This window comes from Pinus tabuliformis, chromosome 9 (genome assembly GCF_031772625.1).
Source record: "Pinus tabuliformis cultivar Carrire ecotype Pingquan chromosome 9, CPIR1, whole genome shotgun sequence".
NCBI classification, from domain to species: domain Eukaryota; kingdom Viridiplantae; phylum Streptophyta; class Pinopsida; order Pinales; family Pinaceae; genus Pinus; species Pinus tabuliformis.
Window position 1 is genome coordinate 31,939,940 of NC_142307.1, and position 21,178 is coordinate 31,961,117.

Below are 21,178 nucleotides of genomic sequence, written 5' to 3' on the forward strand. Positions count from 1 at the left end.
CTGTCAAAGACTTCATATTTCTTCTTAAGGAAATATATCCATGTATTCCTTGAGAAGTCATCTATAAATGATACATAGTACACAGACTTACCTAGTGATGGAACCTTCACAGGTCTAAACACATCACTGTGCACAAGCTCTAATATCTGTTTCGTCCTCTTACCACCAGAGGGGAAACTCACCCAATTTTTCTTCCCATACACACAATTTTCACAGAAATCAAAATCCAGAGAGCTATCATTCATACCTTCTACCATACCTTTACCATGAAGTATTCGAAGGCCCTTCTCTCCAATATGTCCAAGCCTTTGATGCCACAACATGGTCTTCTCTCCAGAGACCACTAGATTTTCTACTCCATTTTCAGGAACCATAGAACTATTGCACCCATCAACAACAGTGCTACCTTGCAGCTTGTACAGAGTTCCAATCCGAACTCCCCGCATCAATATCAGTGCTCCTCGAACCATATTGCAGGTATCTTTCTCGAACACCGTCTTTACACCTACATCATCCAACTTGCTTACATAAATCAGATTTTTGGCCAATGCAAGAATATGTAGAACACCCGGAAGTGTTCTAACCCTTCCACCTTGCAACTTCAACTTTACTTTTCCCCGACCAATGATTCTAGCCTTCCTATCATCTCCTAAGAAGACATCACCACCATCGTATTTCTCATACTCACAGAACCACTCTCTATGGGGAGTGAAGTGAAAGGATGCACCTGAGTCAATCAACCATGCCTCATGATCTACATGTGTACTTGAAGAAGCCAAGTACACATCCCCACCTTCATCTGAGGTGGTTTTCACCTCTGCAGAAGGAGCATCATCAGATCCCTTTCCTTTATTAGGAGCTTTAGATTTACAATCCCTTCTGAAGTGCCCTTCCTTTCCGCATTTCCAGCACACCACCTTTGTAGGTTTTCCTGGAGATTTAGATCTGCCTCTAGATTTAGATCTCCCACTCGATGACTTATTTTTGTTTATGTTCTGGGACCGTCCTCGTACAGACAAGGCATCACCATTCTGGTTGTCCATATTTTTCCGTCTCATCTCCTCCATCAGCAAGGCTGAGACTATTTCATCAAACTGCAAAGCAGTTGCATTGCTACCTATGCAATAACCAGACTATCCCATGAATTTGGTAGAGAACACAATAGACTGATGCACTTATCTTCATCTGAAATTTTAATATCAACAAATAATAACTGACTTACCATAGTATTAAATGCATCCAGATGCTCTGTCACCGAGTCTCCATCTTTCGTCCTCAGGTTATACAACGTTTTCCGCAGGAATAGTTTATTCACCAGAGACTGAGATTGGTACAAAGTCCCTAACTTGACCCACAAAGCCTTTGCCGTAGCTTCCCCTGATACATTCAACAATACTGAATCTGAGACACACAATCGTATTGTGCTCTTTGCCTTCTGATCCAACTTCTTCCATTCTTCATCGGTCACTCCCGATGGTTTAGTACCTGGATCTACCGCGATCCATTGATCTTTATCCACCAACAAATCCTCCATCTTGAGTTTCCACAACTCAAAATTCTGACCATTGAACTTCTCAATCTCTATCTTTCCACTGCTCGCCATCTTCTTTCACCACCAGAATCGATCTCGCAGATCTCCCACTGAACAGGGTCTACCACAGGCCCGAGCGAAACCCCTCAGCAACAAAGGCGTCCCCTTGAAGACAAAACAACTCCAATACCAAATCTAGGTTTTAACCCTGTACAGAAATTACCTGCATACGAATTCTTAAACAAAGAAAATAAACAATGCGAGAGCATAACCCATAAAACACATATGCACAGAGATTTTTCCCTGGATCCCAAAACCGGGACTACCAGCTTGATTTTTCATTATGTTCCTTTCAATGTTACAATACATATTTATACATGCTGAAGCATCCAATACCATGGACCGAAAACCATCGCGTCCAAAAAACATGTGCAAAAATCATGCACAAAACCATAGGTGGGTCTGCCCAACCTAACATATGGTCCAAAACCAAAATTTTCCGGGGCGCTGCCCCGGACCCCATAAAGTGGGGTTACGGGTGCCCTTCAAACCTCCTATTAACTATGTGGAAAGAATATAACACAACCCAACATTTATCTTGTGATTTTCGCCGACGATCTTCTCTTAAACTTGATATGGATCACAGAAGCCTCAATTCAACAATTGGATCCATGAACATCAAATAATCATCAAGTACATGTGAATCAACCAATCTCCTTTTACAATCACCGAATGAATCAACCAATAATTTCTCAGAATGCAGTAACCAGAAAAGCAATACCAGTAATCTAAACCCAGAACTCTGCAACAATAGATAAAAGGCAGCCAACAAATATTTTAAGAAAAGTCCGTAACTTCACCAATAGAAACCTGCGAATATCCGCAGTTCTTCTGTGTTTGGACTGCATAGCTCTGCACCCGCACTGTCTACCCGAAAGTGTACCTCCGCACCTGCGCCTTCTGCTGCTCTGCATACCTCCGCACCTGCGCATTCTGCTGTGTTGCGGACCCCCGCACCCACTCCTTCTGCTACGCTGCGTACCTCCGCACCTGCGCCTTCTGCTACGCTGCGAACCCCCGCACCTGCGCCTTCTGCTGCACTGCGGACCCCCGCACCTGCGCCTTCTGCTGCGCTGCGGACCCCCGCACCTGCGCTGTGGATCGCCTACGGACCTCCGAATAGAGCCAAATTAACAGTCCTCCAATGTGCCACAGACAGTCAGATCCACAGATATGATCATGCGCTAGAGAGATCATGACCTATCAATAGATTCACCTTACAATTTATAGATTTCACCTTGATTTAGTTCTAGCTTTTCAAACCGATCACCCAAAATTTCAGATCTTAAGATATTCAAATTTCACAAGTGACTAGCCAAATGATCTCATTTCCTTTTTATAGGCAAGCCCTTACTCAAACCATGGATCAAAACCATAGAAAACCAATACAAGGGACCCAAAACCAGGGTTCAATAATTTAGATGCTATACCACGGACCAAAACCATATGAACATATACGTCGAACTAAATACCATGGACTACCATAGGATTTCCCACATGCAAGTGCTTTTCTCTGCATTAAAGTGCGTGTACTGGGGTCTGCACCTTCTGTTCGGATAACTTGCGGACATGACCGCACTTTGTGAATGGTGTGCCTGCAGGTCCGCACCTTTTGAACGAAGTACCCGCGAACCCCTTATTTTCTATCATTTTGAGAGCCTGAACAAAGATTTTCCACTTGAGTGAGTTGCCATCAAGTACAACACCTGTGCCATAGCGCCAAACCTGAATCATAATGCCAACACTATCACTGCCTTAACAAAAATCCTAAGTCAAGGCCTCTCATGAGTGATGTTGTTGAAACATTGGAACCTCTACAAAATAGGAAGGATATGGCAAATGTTTCCTTAATGTATACTTTGAATAATGGGATAGATGTACTCTTACCTCTTTTTTTTTCTTAGAGCATTTACATCACCTCAAGCATATTTTCCTCTAATAAAACTTGTATAAAACATTTTTTCCTTCCGTCTGTGGGCAACAATTCTTGATCCTGGTGAAAGGAGCTTAAGTACATCAATGATTGAAGCCCATCATAGATGGGATGATCACAAGGGTGAAAGAACAGGGATTTATACTTGGAGAACTATCTATGAGTAAAATTTTTATTGTAGGTCATAGTATTGGTGCATGGTGTGCTAGAAGTATTGCAAAGAAGCGAGCAGAGGGTTTCATTGAGATGGGTTCTTTCTTTGACAATAACTCTAACAATTTGGCTCAGTATCCAAAACCAGTGTTGAGCCTTGCTAACAGGTTTGATGGCCAACTCAAAGTGGCTGCCATGGCAAAGCTTGCAGGTGAAATATATAGAATAGAACCTGAAATGGGGAATTTCAATACACATGCTGTCAAAACTGTTATTATCATTCTCGAAATGAACCATGCAAAATTTAGCCACAGCATCCCCAGAAAATCAAGAGGTGCCCTTGATGAAAATATTCCAATTGAACAGGCTAGATCTGAGACTGCAGAATTTATTGCATCTTTTCTCATTGTGCGTATTGAAGGATGGGCTGAAACAAGGCAGCTGGCATTTGAAAATTTGAGGAAAGGTGTAAAAAAACAAAAAACAAAAAACCCATGGCCTATATAATACATTTTGGGAAGCATATAATGCTGGTGGTCCAACTAGTCATTATCATTGAAATGAAGTCCTGCTTGGATGACTTCACTCATCACAATATTGATGTTTCATGAAATTTTCTCAAAACCTGTGGGCGTTTCTTGTATCGTTCACCTAAAACAACCATACACATGGCAAACATTGTTAGAAATAATGATGCAATTGAAAAATGTGAAAAATCTTGATGCTCCACACAGTACATTCATTGAGAATGCTTATTATCTTTGTAAGCCTCCTGAAAAATCTTCCAGGGTTTCTAAAGTTTGGCCTCCTTTGCATCAGTATGTGCGGAAACTTCTTTTTCAGACTATAGAGCATGTTCTCCTTCAACTTCGCAAACTACCCTAGAGTGAATACGAACCATATGTCTTGAAGTGTTTTATGAAGGTTCACAAGGGAAAGTATGGTCAAAGTACACCTTATTGCATCTCTTACGTCAAGCTTAAGTCGTCACCAAGAAGCGTTGTTGTTGCTATTGTTAATGAGGTTTTGGAGAAATCAGGCTAGGTCTCAAGCTAAATGACTATGGAATGCAGCAACGATGTATAGCACACATGCGCCTTCTAGGAGAGCTATACAATTATCGTCTTGTTGCTTCATCTGTGATTTTTTGATACTCTTTATTTGGTTCTTTTCTTTGGACATGATACTGCAGAGCTTGACACACTGGATCCACCAGAGCACTGTTTTCTCATTCGGATGGTGATAACTTGTCTTCAGACATGCGATCACTTCTTTGATAGAGGTTCTTCTAAACGGAGGCTTGATAAGTTTTAGATGTTGTTGAAAGAGTAGGAGCGTAATGGTTTTCTAAAAAGATGGGCAGTAAAAACATTCTGACATAGAAGGATGCAAACCTGCTTCACATTCTGTTGATCCAGTTGCACAAATTCAGAGGTGGTTGAGAATTTCAGGGTTTAATATCTGCAGTCAAAGATTGAAATAGCAGTAAAAGGGCAGATTTTGTGGAATATGGTTCCACACTTAAAGAAGTAGATCCAGGCACTAACATAGTGGCGACCATACTGGGGAAGAGGTGACAAATCTTCTCTGGGAAAGATCATTCAATTTGTAGATATGATCGCTGATGGTGGACAACAGCCAGTCACATATGAAGGCTGAAATCATCTACCTGATGACTCCATTGTTCAAGATCCTGAGCTTTGACTTCACTGCTAAAGAATCCAGTTTTCAGAACATTGATGGTAATCACTAATGACAGGGTATGTGGCAAATCCGTTATCTAGTGAAATGTTATTTATTTTAAGGGATGAGATAGCAAAATTTCAGATTGATCAAAGTTTTTTAACATCATTGCTTCTTAGCTTGAAATCTAGTCGACTCACACCTGAGAATAAATATTGTTTTCTTGGCTTAGTGGTTGAAAGATTAGAAAATGAAATTGAACTATTGGATGTCCAAATTAAATCACTTGAATTCCAATACCCTAAACAGTTCTTGGAAATTCTCCCTCCTCCCAAAGAAGAAAAGATAAGGCTGCCTTTAGACGGTTGGATGGAAGGATGTTGTGATTTACAGTGAGGATGTGACAATCTCCAGCCAAGAGCATATGTTAATGAGTTGGGGCAGCAGATAGAATTTGGTTTCTATGATCCTATAGCTGCATGTATGGAATATATTTTTAAGTTGAAAGAAAAACCAAGTTGCCTGTTACAAAGCCATAGGTACTATGGGTATATATTGCTGGTAGGATTTCCAACTATGTTCTGGTTCAAACACTATCAAACAACCACATCTTTGTCATAGTTACTTGACTGGTTAGTCTGGCATTACAATATCACTTGATCTATTGATTTGGTTGCAAAGTAGGGTAGGACTGTGCATAAATAAGATGCCAAAGGCAGCATTTCAGTCTCCAGTATTTTTTATTTACAGTTTACAGTATGTGTATGTTTGGATTGGTATGAGTTGTTTTGAGTTTGCAGCTAGTTGACCGTATTTCCCAATGGATGAGGCACTTGGTCTACAGTGTTCTTGACACCTCCAAGGAGCTGCCATCCCCAATGGAGCCAATGTTAGAGTCAGTCTTCATAGCCTGTCACTAGGGATCAACATGAGCTCTTACTATGTTTGGTTTGGTTAGATGTTTTGCACATGATAATCAGCACAAAACATGTCATAAGTCTGTTCATCAGGAGCAGCTCGAAAAGAGCTTTCCAATGGTATATTACACTCCAAAAACTAGCTCCCAGATCAAAAGATATGACCGAATGAGTGATTGGCTCAAAGACCCTCCCGTGCAGCAGTTCAGGTATTGAAATATCCAGAGGAAGCTAGGAAATGTCAGTGTTTGGTTTTGTCACTAGATTGTGATAGAAAATAAGAGAACGTAGCATTTGAGGTCTTTTGTCATGCTGTTAATCCTCATCTCAACATATGGCGAGCTCGTTTCTCTGCTTTGATTGAAAGAGATATCCTGTGCAGACGACGTTGTACATCGTTGATATGGATATTGTTGGTGAAAAGTTTACAGCTTCTGGGCTCATTTAGTATTTGTTGTCATCCTTACTTACTGTCATTCATCAACTTGTGTCTATATGCCTACCTAAATTCGCTTAGAGAAGGAGCTTATTGGGCAGTGTTGTAAGCTTTTCCAAGAGAAAATCATGGAACTATGTTGTGAGCATGTCACCGCATTACTGTTCATCTACAAGTGTAAACACAGATTTTGAGAGCCCATTTTCTTATATGCTAGACTCACTTTTGCAGTGACTGCAATAGTGTGTTGTTGTGTGGTTGGTGCAATAGTGGAGCATGGAGGTATGAATAGGGAAGGATGCATTTGGGTTGAAATTGATCATGGGAAACTGTAGTACATGAGAGGATTTTGTTGTCACCAGTATTGTTCCCATAGCCAAACTAGGCACGTTCCAGACACAGCTGGTACTATTAGCACAACAAGAACATCAACGCAAGAAAGAACAACAAGACACATCTCCTGCAATAGGTAGAAAGCCCACTCAGGTTAAGAGACTATCCTTGTCTTCAACATATCTAGGCAATCCATTAACTCCTAGGGCTGTAGAAGACCTGATACAAGACTCTGGATCCAACGTGCTAGTTTTCACATTGTTTGAACTAGAGGTCATCACCAAAAGTTTCCGTTCCGATTATATTTTGGGGGAAGGAGGCTTTGGAACTGTATATAAAGGTTATGTAGATGAGAATGTCAGAGAAGGCCTCAAACCTCTGCCTGTTGCAGTGAAGGTTCTCAACAAAAATGGTTTTCAAGGCCACAGGGAATGGCTGACGGAAGTTATTTTTCTGGGACAGCTGAGTCATCCCCATTTGGTTAAACTGATAGGTTATTGTTGCGAGGATGACCATAGATTGCTGGTTTACGAGTTCATGTTTCGTGGCAGTCTCGAGAATCATCTATTTCGGAAGGCATCTGTTCCTTTTCCTTGGTCTACAAGGATGATGATTGCACTTGGGGTTGCCAAAGGGCTTGATTTTCTTCATGGAGCATAGAAACCAGTTATCTATAGAGATTTCAGAAAATCCAACATTTTATTGGATTTGGACTATACAGCTAAGATATCTAATTTTGGACTTGCAAAATATGGATCGCAGGGAGATGAAACTCATGTTTCGACACGGGTCATGGGGACATATGGTTATGCGGCTCCTAAATATGTTATGACTAGGCATTTGATGGCTAGAAGTGATGTCTACAGCTTTGGTGTAGTGCTCCTTGAGCTGTTTACTGGAAGACGGTCTGTGGATAAGACTAGACCAAACAGAGAACACAACCTGGTAGATTGGGCTCATCCACTTTTAATGATAAGCGAAGGTTACTACAGATTATTGATCCTAGGTTGTAAGAACAGTGTTTCATGAAAGGTGCCCAAAAAGCTTGTAGCTTGGCCTGTCACTACCTTAACCAAAATCGTAAGGCAAGGCCTCTCATGAGTGATGTTGTTGAAACATTGGAACCTCTACAAAATAGGAAGGATATGGCAAATGTTTCCTTAATGTATACTTTGAATAATGGGATAGATGTACTCTTACTTTTTTTTTTCTTGGAGCATTTACATCACCTCAAGTATATTTTCCTCTAATCAAACAATTGAAAATAATTAATATTATTTTGTATTAATGGAGAAATGGTTACACAAGTTGTAACGTATCTCCTTAGTTTAGGATTTGTTCCTAGAGTGTAGGAGTGTGGTTGCAACTTCCTGATATCTAGTAAAGTACTTAATGATGTAATTGCTCATTTGATGCAAGTAGAGTGAATGGAGAGAGTCTCTTTGTTTGAATGCAGTCTCCAGGTGCAGTACTCAACTGTGAGTTGTAACTCCTTCTTTTTAATTCAAGTCTGATTTTTATCTTGGTATCAGAGCGCAGAGTAGGGATAGCCTTAGTTTTTTTTAGGATGCATCATTGATTACAGAACTGTAGTGGCGGTGGAGTGTACAGAAGCATTCGTAGGATTAGGTGGACTGCAGTAACACCTGGAGCACATATCTCAGATAACTGATCATCTATAAGTGCAAGAAAGTGTTGGCGCAGTTTCGTCGCGAACAGTCGCACCATTTTTGAGCGAAAGGAAGAGATGGCGCGGTTTTTTAAGGAACAGATGCACCACTTGGTGCGGTTTTGAGGGGGATAAGCGTGCCAGCACACCAGAAAGTCCTACTGACGCGGAAAATCAAGGATTAAGCGCACTAATTTTGTAAGACGCATCGATTTTGTTTCTGGCGCGAGTATTTCGCTGTCGCGGAGCGCCAACCTCTTTCTCTTTGGAAAATCTGCAATTCTTGCAGATCGACCTTGCCCAGTGGTGGCACTTTGAATTTCTGGATCTTTTTGGTGGTAGCAGATCGGAGTAGCCCAGTGGTGGCACATTGAAGTTCCTGATCTACTCGATGGCAGCAGATCAAACTTGCCTAGTGGTGGCGTATTGGAGTTCCTGATCTATTTGGTGGTAGCAGATCGGATTTGCCCGGTGGTGGCATATTGGAGTTCCTGATCTGTTTGGTGGCAGCAGATCGGACTTGCCCGGTGGAGGCGTATTGGAGTTCCTAATCTGTTCGATGGTAATGGATCGAACTTGCCCGGTGGTGGTGCATTGGAGTTCCTGATCTGTTCGGTGGCAGCAGATCGGACTTGCCCGGTGGTGGCGCATTGGAGTTCCTGATCTGTTTGGTGGCAGCAGATTGAACTTGCCCGGTGGTGGCTCATTGAAGACTGATTCATCAGAGGATCAGAAATTTATCATTCCAATATGAATAACAGTGATGAATACTCTCTTAAGCCAGAAAAGACATGGTCTATTATCAGGCCAATAGATTATTTTCTCAGGGAGCAGTGGCTGCTATTTATTTTGATAGGAATCGCCATCGCATCGACTTTCTTTATCCTTCAGCGTGGTTTTTTGGCTTCTAATGTTAATGAAAATGGAAGGTTTGTGCCCAACAAACCTCATCGGGTTGTTTATGAGATGCTTGTTTCTCGGTGTGCTCAGTATCATTCGGGTTCGATGGTGAATTCGAGGGCTAAAGTGCTCCTAGGTTTGAAGAGAAAGTCCCTACGAGTTGTCGTGACTTGTGGAGGTGACAAGCTCATGACAAGAGGTGACAGTGTTATTGTTGTCGACAATTGCTTCACAGGAAGGAAGGAGAATGTTTTGCATCATTTTGGCAATGTTAATCCCATCAGAGTCCACAGTTGCTATGATGAGGGTAAGAGAACAACCGAAACTCTGACTATGGGAGAAAATGTTGAGGTTCGGATTGCTCGAATTTTCGATACATACGGTCCGCAAATGTGCCGTGATGATGGTCGGGTTGCAAGTAATTTTGTTGCTCAGGCTTTGTGCAAGGAGCCTTTGACAGTCAATGGAAATGGGGAACAGACATGGAGCTTCCAGTTCGTTTCTGATCTGGTTGAAGGCCTTATGCGACTTATGGAGGGCGAACATGTTGGTCCTTTCAATCTTGGGAATCCTGGGGAATTTACAATGTTAGAACTAGAACAGATTGAAGAAGGAAAGGATGACTCTAATAGTGATTGGCACATTCCATTGCTAATGGAAGAAAACAGTGAGGAAGATGAAGAGCAGGAGCAGAAACAAGAAGAAGAAGTAACAGGAAATGTAATCAATAATGCAAGCCCAGAAAAGTCTGAAATAGACAGATTTGAGGTAAGTCCCCTACCAAGGAGATCAAGTAGGAATACTCGATTATCTTCTAAACTAAAAGACTATGCATTAATTTAAAAGTTTTTAAACATTGTAGAACCTGCAAATTATGAGGAAGCAAGTAAATCTGATGCATGGAGGGTTGCAATGTATGAGGAAATAGAATCAATAAACAGAAACCATACTTGGGATTTGGTTGAATTGCCTGAAGGTAAAACCCCCATAGGATGCAAATGGCTGTATAAACCAAAAATAAATGCAGATGGGAGTATAGAGAAACTTAAAGCTAGATTGGTAGCAAAGGGTTACTCACAGAAAGAGGGAAGAGACTTCGATGACACCTTTGCTCCTGTAGCCAAATTAAACACCATTACAATGCTAATTTCCTTAGCAACAAAACACAAATGGTAGCTACACCAGCTAGATGTTAAGTCTGCATTTCTGAATGGTGACTTGAAGGAAGAAATTTATTTAGTACAACCTGAAGGTTTTGTGAAAAAGGAGCAGGAACATCTTGTGTGTAAATTGAAAAAGGTACTTTATGGTTTAAAACAGGCACCCAGGTCGTGGTATGAGAAAACTGACTCATTTTTTGTTCAACATTGGATCCAGGGTCATAGCATGGAGCAACAAAAAGCAAAGCACGGTAGCTCTGCTTCATCGAGAGAAACTACTGTCAAAAGAGATATGTGTTGAATATTGTAAAAGTTGTGATAACATGGCTGATATGTTTACTAAGCCTCTTGGGCGTGTAAAGTTTGAATTGTTTAGAGGGATGCTAGGAGTTCAGGATAATCCTTTCTCCATTAAGGGGGGGAGTTGAAAATAATTAATATTATTTTGTATTAATGGAGAAATGGTTACACAAGTTGTAACGTATCTCCTTAGTTTAGGATTTGTTCCTAGAGTGTAGGAGTGTGGTTGCAACTTCATGATATCTAGTAAAGTACTTAATGATGTAATTGCTCATTTGATGCAAGTAGAGTGAACGGAGAGAGTCTCTTTGTTTGAGTGCAGTATCCAGGTGCAGTACTCACCTGTGAGCTGTAACTCCTTCTTTTTAATTCAAGTCTGATTTTTATCTCAAACTTGTATAAAAGATTTCTGCCTTCCATTTGTGGGCAGCAATTCTTGATCCTGGTGAAAGGAGCTTAAGTTCATCAATTATTGAAGCACAACATAGGGATGATCACAAGGGTGAAAGAACAGGGATTTATACTTGGAGAACTGTCTATCAGTAAAAAAATTATTGTAGGTCACAGTATTGGTGCATGGTGTGCTAGAAGTATTGAAAAGAAGTGAGCAGAGGATTTCATTGAGATGGGTTCTTTCTTTGGCACTAACTCTAACAATTTGGCTCAGTATCCAAAACTAGTGTTGAGCCTTGCTGACGGGTTTGATGGCCAACTCAAAGTGGCTGCCATAGCAAAGCTTGCAGCTGAAATATATAGAATAGAACCTGAAATGGGGAATTTAAATACACATGTTGTCAAAACTGTTATTATCATTCCCGAAATGAACCATGCACAATTTAGCCACATCGTCCCTAACAAATCAAGAGGTGCCATTGATGCAAATATTCCTATTGAACAGGCTAGATTTGAGACTGCAGAATTTATTGCATCGTTTCTCACTGTGCATATTGAAGGACGGGCTTAAACAAGGCAGCTGGCATTTGGAAATTTGAGGAAAGGTGTAAAAAAACAAAACAAAAAAAACCATGGCCCGTATAATAAATTTTGGGAAGCATATAATGATGGTGGTCCAGCTAGTCATTATCTTTGAAATGAAGTCCTGCTTGGATGACTTCACTCATCACAATATTGATGTTGCATGCAATTTGCTCAAAACCTGTGGGTGTTTCTTGTATCGTTCACCTGAAACAACCATACGCATGGAAAACATTGTTAGAAATAATGATGCGATTGAAAAATGTGAAAAATCTTGATGCTCCACACAGTACATTCGTTGAGAATGCTTATTATCTTTGTAAGCCTCCTGAAAAATCTGCCAAGGTTTCTAAAGTTCGGCCTCCTTTGCATCAGTATGTGCAAAAACTTCTTTTTCAGACTATAGAGCATGTTCTCCTTCAACATCGCAAACTACCTTGGAGTGAATACGAACCATATGTCTTGAAGTGTTTTATGAAGGTTCACAAGGGAAAGTATAGTGAAAGTACACCTTATTGCATCTCTTATGGCAAGCTTAAGTCGTCACCAAGAAGCATTGTTGTTGCTGTTGTTAATGAGGTTTTGGAGATATCAGGCTAGGTCTCAAGCTAAATGACTATGGAATGCAGCAAAAATGTATAGCACACATGCGCCTTCTAGGAGAGCTATACAATTATCGACTTGTTGCTTCATCTGTGATTTTTTTATACTCTTTATTTGGTTCTTTTCTTTGGACATGATACTATAGAGCTTGACACACTAGATCCACCAGAGGACTGTTTTCGCATTTGGATGGTGATAACTTGTCTTCAGACATGTGGTCACTTCTTTGATAGAGATTCTTCTAAACAGAGGCTTGATAAGTTTCAGATGCTATTGAAAAAGCAGGAGTGTAATGGTTTTCTGAAAAGATGGGCAGTAAAAACATTCTGACACAGAAGGATGCAAACTTGCTTCACATTCTATTGATCCAGTTGCACAAATTCAGCGATTGTTGAGCATTTCAGGGCTTAATATCAGTAGTCAAAGATTGAAACAACAGTAAAAGGGCAGATTTTGTGGAATATGGTTCCACACTTAAAGGAGTAGATCCAGGCACTAACATAGTGGCGACCATACTGGGGAAGAGGTGACAGATCTTCTCCAGGAAAGATCATTCAAGTTGCAGATTTGATCGCTGATGGTGGACAACAGTCAGACACATATGAAGGCTGAAATCATCTACCTGATGACTCCAATGTTCAAGATCCTTAGCTTCAACTTCACTGCAAAAGAATCCAATTTTCAGAACATTGATGGTAATCACCGATGACAGGGTATGTGGAAAATCCATTATCTAGTGAAATTTTATTTATTTTAAGGGATGAGATAGCAAAATTTCAAATTGATCAGATTTTTTAAACATCATTGCTTCTTAGCTTGAAATCTAGTTGACTCACACCTGAGAATAAATATTGTTTTCTTGGCTTAGTGGTTGAAAGATTAGAAAATGAAATTGAACTATTGGATGTCCAAATTAAATCACATGAATTCCAAGACCCTAAACAATTCTTGGAAATTTTCCCTCCTCCCAAAGAAGAAAAGATAAGGCTACCTTTAGATGGTTGGATGGAAGGATGTTATGATTTATAGCGAGGATGCGACAATCACCAACGAATAGCATATGTTAATGAGCTGGGGCAGCAGATAGAATCTGGTTTCTATGATCCTATAGCTACATATATGGAATATATTTTTAAGTTGAAAGAAAAAACATGTTGCCTATTACAAAACCAGAGGTACTATGGGTATATGTTGCTGGTAGGATTTCCAACTATGTTCTGGTTCAAACACTATCAAACAAATGCATCTTTGTCATAGTTACTTGACTAGTTAGTCTAGCATTACAATATCACTTGATCTATTGATTTGGTTGCAAAGTAGGGTAGGACTGTGCATAAATAAGCTTCCAAAGGCAGCATTTCAGTCTCCGGTATTTTTATGTACAGTTTGCAGTATGTGTATGTTTGGATTGGTATGAGTTGTTTTGAGTTTGCAACTGGTTGACGTATTGCCCAATGGATGAGGCACTTGGTCTATAGTGTTCTTGACACCTCCAAGGAGTTCCCATCCCCAATGGAGCCAATGTTAGAGTCCATCTTGGTAGCCTGTCACCAGGGATCAACATGAACTCTTACTATGTTTGGTTTGGTTAGATGTTTTGCACATGATAATCATCACAAAACATGTCATAAGTCTATTCATTAGGAGCAGCTTGGAAAGAGCTTTCCAACAGTATATTACACTCCAAACACCGGCTCCCAGATCAAAAGATATGACCAAATGAGTGATGGCTCAAAGACCCTCCCGTGTAGCAGTTCAGGTATTGAAATATCCAGAGGAAGCTAGGAAATATTAGTGTCTGGTTTTGTGACTAGACTGTGATAGAAAAGAAGAGAACATAGCATTTGAGGTATTTTGTCGTGTTGCTAATCCTCATCTCAACATATGGCGAGCTTGTTTCTCTGCTTTGATTGAAAGAGATATCCTATGCAGATGACATTGTACATCGTTGACAGGGATATTGTTGGTGAAAAGTTTACAGCTGCTAGTCTCATTTAGATGTTCATTTAGTATTTGCTGTCATCCTTACTTACTGTCATTCATCAGCTTGTGTCTATATGCCTACCTAAATTTGCTTAGAGAAGGAGCTTATTGGGTGGTGTTGTAAGCTTTTCCAAGAGAAAATCATGGAACTCTGTTGTGAGCATGTAACCGCATTACCGTTCATCTACAAGTGTAAACACATATTTTGAGAGCCCATTTCCTTATATGCTAGACCCACTTTTGCAGTGACTGCAATAGTGTGCTATTGTGTGGTTGGTGCAACAGTGGAGCTTGGAGGTATGAACAAGGGAGGATGCATTTGGGTTGAAATTGATCATGGGAAACTGTGGTACACGAGAGGAGTTTGATGTCACCAATATTGTTCCCATAGCCAAACCAAGCACGTTCCAGACATAGCCAGTACTATTAGCACAACAAGAACATCAACGCAAGAAAGAAAAACAAGACACATCTCCTGCAATAGGCATAAATCCCACCTCGGTTAAGAGACTATCCTTGTCTTCAACAGATCTGAGCAATCCATCAACTACCAGGGCTGTAGAAGACCTGAGACAGGACTCTGGATCCAACGTGCTGGTTTTCACATTGTTTGAACTGGAGGTCATCACCAAAATTTTCCGTTTTGAATATATTTTGGTGGAAGGAGGCTTTGGAACTATATATAAAGGTTATGTAGATGAGAATGTCGGAGCAGGACTCAACCCTCTACCTATTGTAGTGAAGGTTGTCAACAAAAATGGTTTCAAGGCCACAGGGAATGGCTGACAGAATTTATTTTTCTGGGACAACTGAGTCATCCCCATTTGGTTAAACTAATAGGTTACTGTTGCATGGACGACCATATATTGTTGGTTTACGAGTTCATGTTTCTTAGTAGTCTCGAGAATCATCTATTTTGGAAGGCATCTATTCCTTTGCCTTGGTCTACAAGGATGATGTTTGCACTTGGGGCTGCCAAAGGACTTGCTTTTCTTCATGGAGCAGAGAAACAAGTTATCTATAGAGATTTCATAACATCCAACATTTTATTGGATTCGGATTATATAGCTAAGCTATCTGATTTTGGACTTGCAAAGGATGGACCGTAGGGAGATGAAACTCATGTTTCGACACGGTTCATGGGGACATATGGTTATGCAGCTCCAGAGGCAGAAGAAGGCAGAAGAGGCTCACAAAGAGCCACGCAGAGACCAGGAGGGCTGATGCAGTTGGCCAAGGGAGCAAATCAGCCTTCCCGGGATTGCGCAGAGTCTAGAGGCTCAGTTCTTCAATTGCTGGGGCATAGGAAGCTGTGGACAGATTGTACAGAGTGAAGCTGGTGGGGTGTTGTTGTTGTTGAGGCAGAATAGTACCTAACGAGACAGAACCAAGTTAGAGGGAGTGGCTACCTAGGTGGATTTCTAGCCAAGAAATCCATATCAGTGTTGCAGGAGCATAGGAGATCGGAGAGGTGCGACTCGACGATTGGTAGGAGGATTTCCAGGAGGGAAATCTAGACTCAGAGGGAGTCTAACAGAGAACTTCCAGGAGGGAAGTAGAGACTCGAAGGGAGTCGAAGAAAGAACTTCCAGGAGGGAAGTAGAGACTCAGAGGAGTCAAAAGGAAGAGCAAAGAGATGGCCATGAATGGACTGATGGTTTAGGACAGGCTAGACGGGGCGTCCAAATTTGTCATCTGGAAGGCCAGGATCCTATCTGTTCTAGATAGACATCGCATCAAGGCCTTCACCTTGAGAACTGTGGCTATCCCATTCGACCCAGCTAATAACGAAAAGTATGAGGATGTGATGGCCAAGGTGAAATGCATAATCCTTGATGGGGTCAAGGATCATGTGGTCCAGCATATTACTGAGAAGGAGATGGCAAAGGAAATGTGGGATACCTTGAAGACATTGTATCAAGGCACTTCCGTGTAAAGGAAGATGCTACTGGAGAATTAGTTGCGGTCGTACTAGATGCATAAGGGGGAGCAGGTAGATCACTTCCTCAGCAGGTTGCAGGAGATCCGGGACCAACTAACTTCCATATGGGCCACGCCGGATCAGGAGTTAATGGTGAGGACCGCCCTAAACCCAGTCTCTGAGGAGTGGGAGACATTTTTCCAGAGCATTTTGGGCAGAGCGAATCTTCCAGATTGGGAATAATTGTGGTAGCTTTTCGCCAAGAAGAGATCAGATGGCTGACCAAGACGGGAAGTAGTAGCAAAGGAGCCTGGGTCAAGAAAGAGGAGGAAGAGGATGCAACCCTGGCATCTGCGGCAGAGCAGGGGAAGAGGAAGAAAAAGGACATCTCCAAGATAAAGTGCTTCAACTGTGGGGAGTTGGGCCATTATGTAAACTAGTGTTCGAGGAAGAAGAATAAGGGAGAGGTGTCTGACTCCAAGGCAACACCAACGAAGGCAGATAAGGAGGTAGAGGATGGACGATTGTGCCATGAGTGCTCATGTACCTATAAAGAAGAGGTGGGGCGACATCACGCTGTAGTCAGGAGGACTACAGGTGATGAGGGGCAGGATCCTTGAGGTACCCAAACTCTTGGATCATATATGACTATAGGAGCCCCAAAGTGACAGTAGCAGGATGGTGGATGTCGGTAGAAGCGGATGCGGATGAAGAAACAGAGAGTGCTAGAGTGCAGTAGTCCCAGGCAGCGCAGAGAGGGTTGCAGTAGTGCGAGAGGCACAAAGGAGGTTGCAGCAGTGCAGGATGGCACATCGAGGTTTGCAGCTGTGCGAGAGGCACAAATTTGTTGCAGCAGTGCAGAGGCAGCAGAGGGAGCACAATATAGCGGCAGAGAGAGTTTCAGCATCAGGAGGGTTTCCGGCCTGACAAGGATGTCAGTAGTTAGGTGGATCAGTTACTTACTTCTCTGTAACTGAGTTGTAGTGCAGCAATAGCAGTGGTAGTACTATGGGCAACACAATGCAGCATGATGAGAGAGAACTGCAGTGCAGATGCAGTGTTGGGAGAAAGGACCAGCAGCAGCGTAGATGCAAAGGGAGCTATTGTACAGATGTAGCAGTGGCAGTGGTAGGGCCATGGGTAGTAGTATAGGATGCAACAATGCAGAGGATTTTGGGTAGGGAGGCCAAGCATCAGCACAGGTACCGATGCTGGATAATCAGGGTGATGCTCAGTGGTGGAGTATTAGTAGAGCATATTCCTCGCTAAGAGGGAGTGTTGATTTGGGGTAGCATCAGATGTGCTTTAGCCATGAATATTGGTGGAGAGGCTAAAGCACATGAGATCTCCAAGACCCAGAAATGGTTTGGGGAAATTTTTCCCTGTGAAGGAGATATTAAAACAATTAATATTTTTAATGGGTTCCTAAGTCTAAACTAAGGAAAATAAAAATATTAATGGGTATCAATATAAAACTGGGATAGAAGGTTCTAAATGACATGGATCAAGCCAAATTTAATCTTAGCCGTTGATTAGAGATGTATCTTGGCCGTTGAAGACTCAACAGAAAAAATATAAGAGGCTTGAGGGTCAGTTGGAAAAACACTAGATTGATCAGTCAGTTTGATTTTCTACAGTAGGGTTTGCTAAGAGAAATTGAACTAGTGATTAGAGTTGCAGCGAGGGGTAGTGAGTACGAGGCAGAGAGAAAGAGATAGTGTCGGAAGACTAGCGCAAAAGCAGAGAGGTAGACGCAGAGCTAGAGGAAGCCACACAAAGGCTAGTAGTGACTATGTAGAGGCCAGAAGGGCCTGCGTCATCCACGCAGAGGCTTCAGGAGTGACGCAAAGAGACAAAGAGGTTGCACAGAGCCTCAGAGGGCTGAAGTAGAGGGTTTTAGGCTGATGCAGAGGCCAGGAGGGCTAACGCAGTGCTTCAGATTGTGTTGGAGAGGGTTTCGTGGGGCAGACTTTCAGGATATCTGCTTCTAAAGAGAGTTATTATTGCCAGATTTTTTATCTTTATCAGGTGAGCCAGTTTGGCACCCAGTCTACTCAAGAAAAGCTGCGTAATAATAAAACCCTTAGAACTACTGCACCAGTTTGCCCAAGTTGGGTTTTTCCGGGGACGATTGTCTAAAAATAACAGTGTCTCTTGTGTATTTGTCTATTATTTTCAGTTGTTGATTTGTAGATGGTTGAGACCGCATTAGTGTTTATTTTCAGTATTTATATGGTTAAATAACTTGTTGAGTAATAAACAAGTAGGAGAAATAAACCAGATAATGCAGGAAGAATTTCTAACGTGTTAGACTTAGAAATTTCAACAAGTAACATACAACATATTGAGTCTCATGCTTCATCAATCTTGAAGTTTCAAGCTTTCAAAATTCAATATATAACATTTATCATCATTGATGACCAAAGTTGTACTTGTAAGCTAAGTGTAACCATTACAACAAAGAATATCTAACATGAAATAAAATGTTATAAAATGAAATGAAATGAAACAACTTTCAACTTTCACGAAGCATTCTATTCATAATTCATTACCAATGAGTTATAATTGCCAACTTCAAACTTCAAACTTAAATTGTCATATATTGTTAAGAAAAAATATCATAATAAATATGAAAGAGTCAACAGTTATAAAAAGCACTAGAAACTAGAAAAGACAAGTAAATCTATTATCTATTGCTAATGCTTGGGCCTCTTGCTGCCATGAGAAATGTCTAATTTTATAATCTTGTTGGAAAATCAAGATCTTTGTCATTAGTATCACTCTCTAAGCATTAATATGCAGAGATATCTTTGTCATTACCTTTGAATTTGTATAGGGATCTTTGTCATTAATATCACCCTCTAAGCATTAACATAATATAGAAAAACCGTAGCATGTCAAGTCAAGATTTTGTTTGAGTGATGGGTACATTTTTAGTAGGGTCATGATAGTGGAGTTCGACAACCAATGTCACTAACATCAAGGTACACAGAGGGATTGGTGCTCTTCATTAAATACAAGTTCCATACCCTAATACATGACAAAATCCAATGGAAACATTGCAATCCCCCCAATCCTGAAAAACTGATAAGTCTGCTGGATTTTGAATGAGATCTGAACTTCTACTTTCTCCATATGAAATCCAATGAGGTTCGAACCACTCTCAAACATCCTGAGTCATTTCATGGTAATGTTAAAAATTTAAATAATTCACTTTTACTTTAAGAATTTAACATTAACATGAATCACATATCAATACTAGAGCCATAGGTTTGATCATTAGGCTGCCCCACTCAAAAAATATTTGTTTCTTTGAAAAAAATTGCATTTGAAATGTTATTGAAAAAAAAAAATTGCAAAAAAGGCTAGGGAGCGAAAATTTCGCTCCCTGGGTCGCTCCGGAAATTCGCTCCCTACGGAAGCGATTTCGGGAGCGCACTCCCAAGGTCACTCCTGAAGGGAGCCGCTCCCCCATAACTCTGCTCCAGATCTTCAAGAGCTAATAAGGAGAGTTCCATAATTTTGAGCTCAAAACCAGAACAAAGGATCTGCAACTCTTCAAATACTCAAGATAACTACCTCAATCTTTGAATAAAAAAGGAGTTAACCACATGAGCACTCTGATACCATAATCGGAAATCACAGGTGGGCTATTCACAAGATGAACGCCACAGAGGAATAAATCATATTGACAAAAATTGAGACACCAAATTTATGTGGTAAAACGCTCAAAGAGAGAAACACCCACGAAGCAACATAAAAGTTGTGTCATTGCTCATGAAATGAAATATGGACACAAAGAAATATACTCTGTTTTGCATCTGTTTATCTAGATTATATTCCAAAACTAGGCCAAAAGCCTTACATTTATAGATACTAGCTTTGTGCAACTAAGGTGGACCCAACCCTTAGGCAAACCTTGGGTCCACTTGCAACTATCTACAAATCTAGGGTTGTGCCCTTATGAAGTGGCATGACTCCCAAGAACCTAAAATGCAAGTGAGGGCCCCAACATAAGCAAAATACCAAGCATTGAAATTTGACTGTAATACATGGAGTAGTCAGCTCTCCCAAAAATACACAGGTTTTGTTGAAATAGAACAACCACCCTAGTTCTTCAAGACATAATAATATGAGCTCCACAGGTCTGACATCAAAACCAAAAGAAGGGATCTGAAGCTCTTCAAATACCCAACATAACTAGCTCGATCTTTGAACGAGGAGTGAACCTCACAAGCACTTTGATACCATATTGGGAAATCACCAGTGGGTTACTCACAAGGATGGATACCACTTAGGAATAACTCATGTTGAACATAAACTAAGACACTGAGATTTACATGGTAAAACCCTCAAAATGAGACATCCTTGTAGCAATAGAAAAGCTGTACTACTGCTCAAGAAATAAATGGCTATATCCAGTACTATACTCTACTCTTCATCATGCAAGACAAGTGACCATCCATGATCTTTAAATAGAGATCATGGACCAATTAGGTGATAAAACATAGATCAGTTGTCATAAATACCTAGAACATGAGCACCATCGGAGCATCTATGCATGAGATAGAATGGTGACCATTGGATAACCAAAGCACACATGACTATAGTACATTAGACC

General features: G+C 40.9%; 2 pseudogenes; both read left to right on the forward strand.

Moving 5' to 3' along the window:
• LOC149146954 (putative serine/threonine-protein kinase PBL8 pseudogene) overlaps positions 1-3,495 on the forward strand; it is a 69,621-nt pseudogene extending 66,126 nt beyond the window's left edge.
• Positions 3,496-3,683: 188 nt separating this feature from the next.
• LOC149146955 (putative serine/threonine-protein kinase PBL8 pseudogene) lies at positions 3,684-8,059 on the forward strand (annotated as a pseudogene).
• Positions 8,060-21,178: the final 13,119 nt, after the last annotated feature.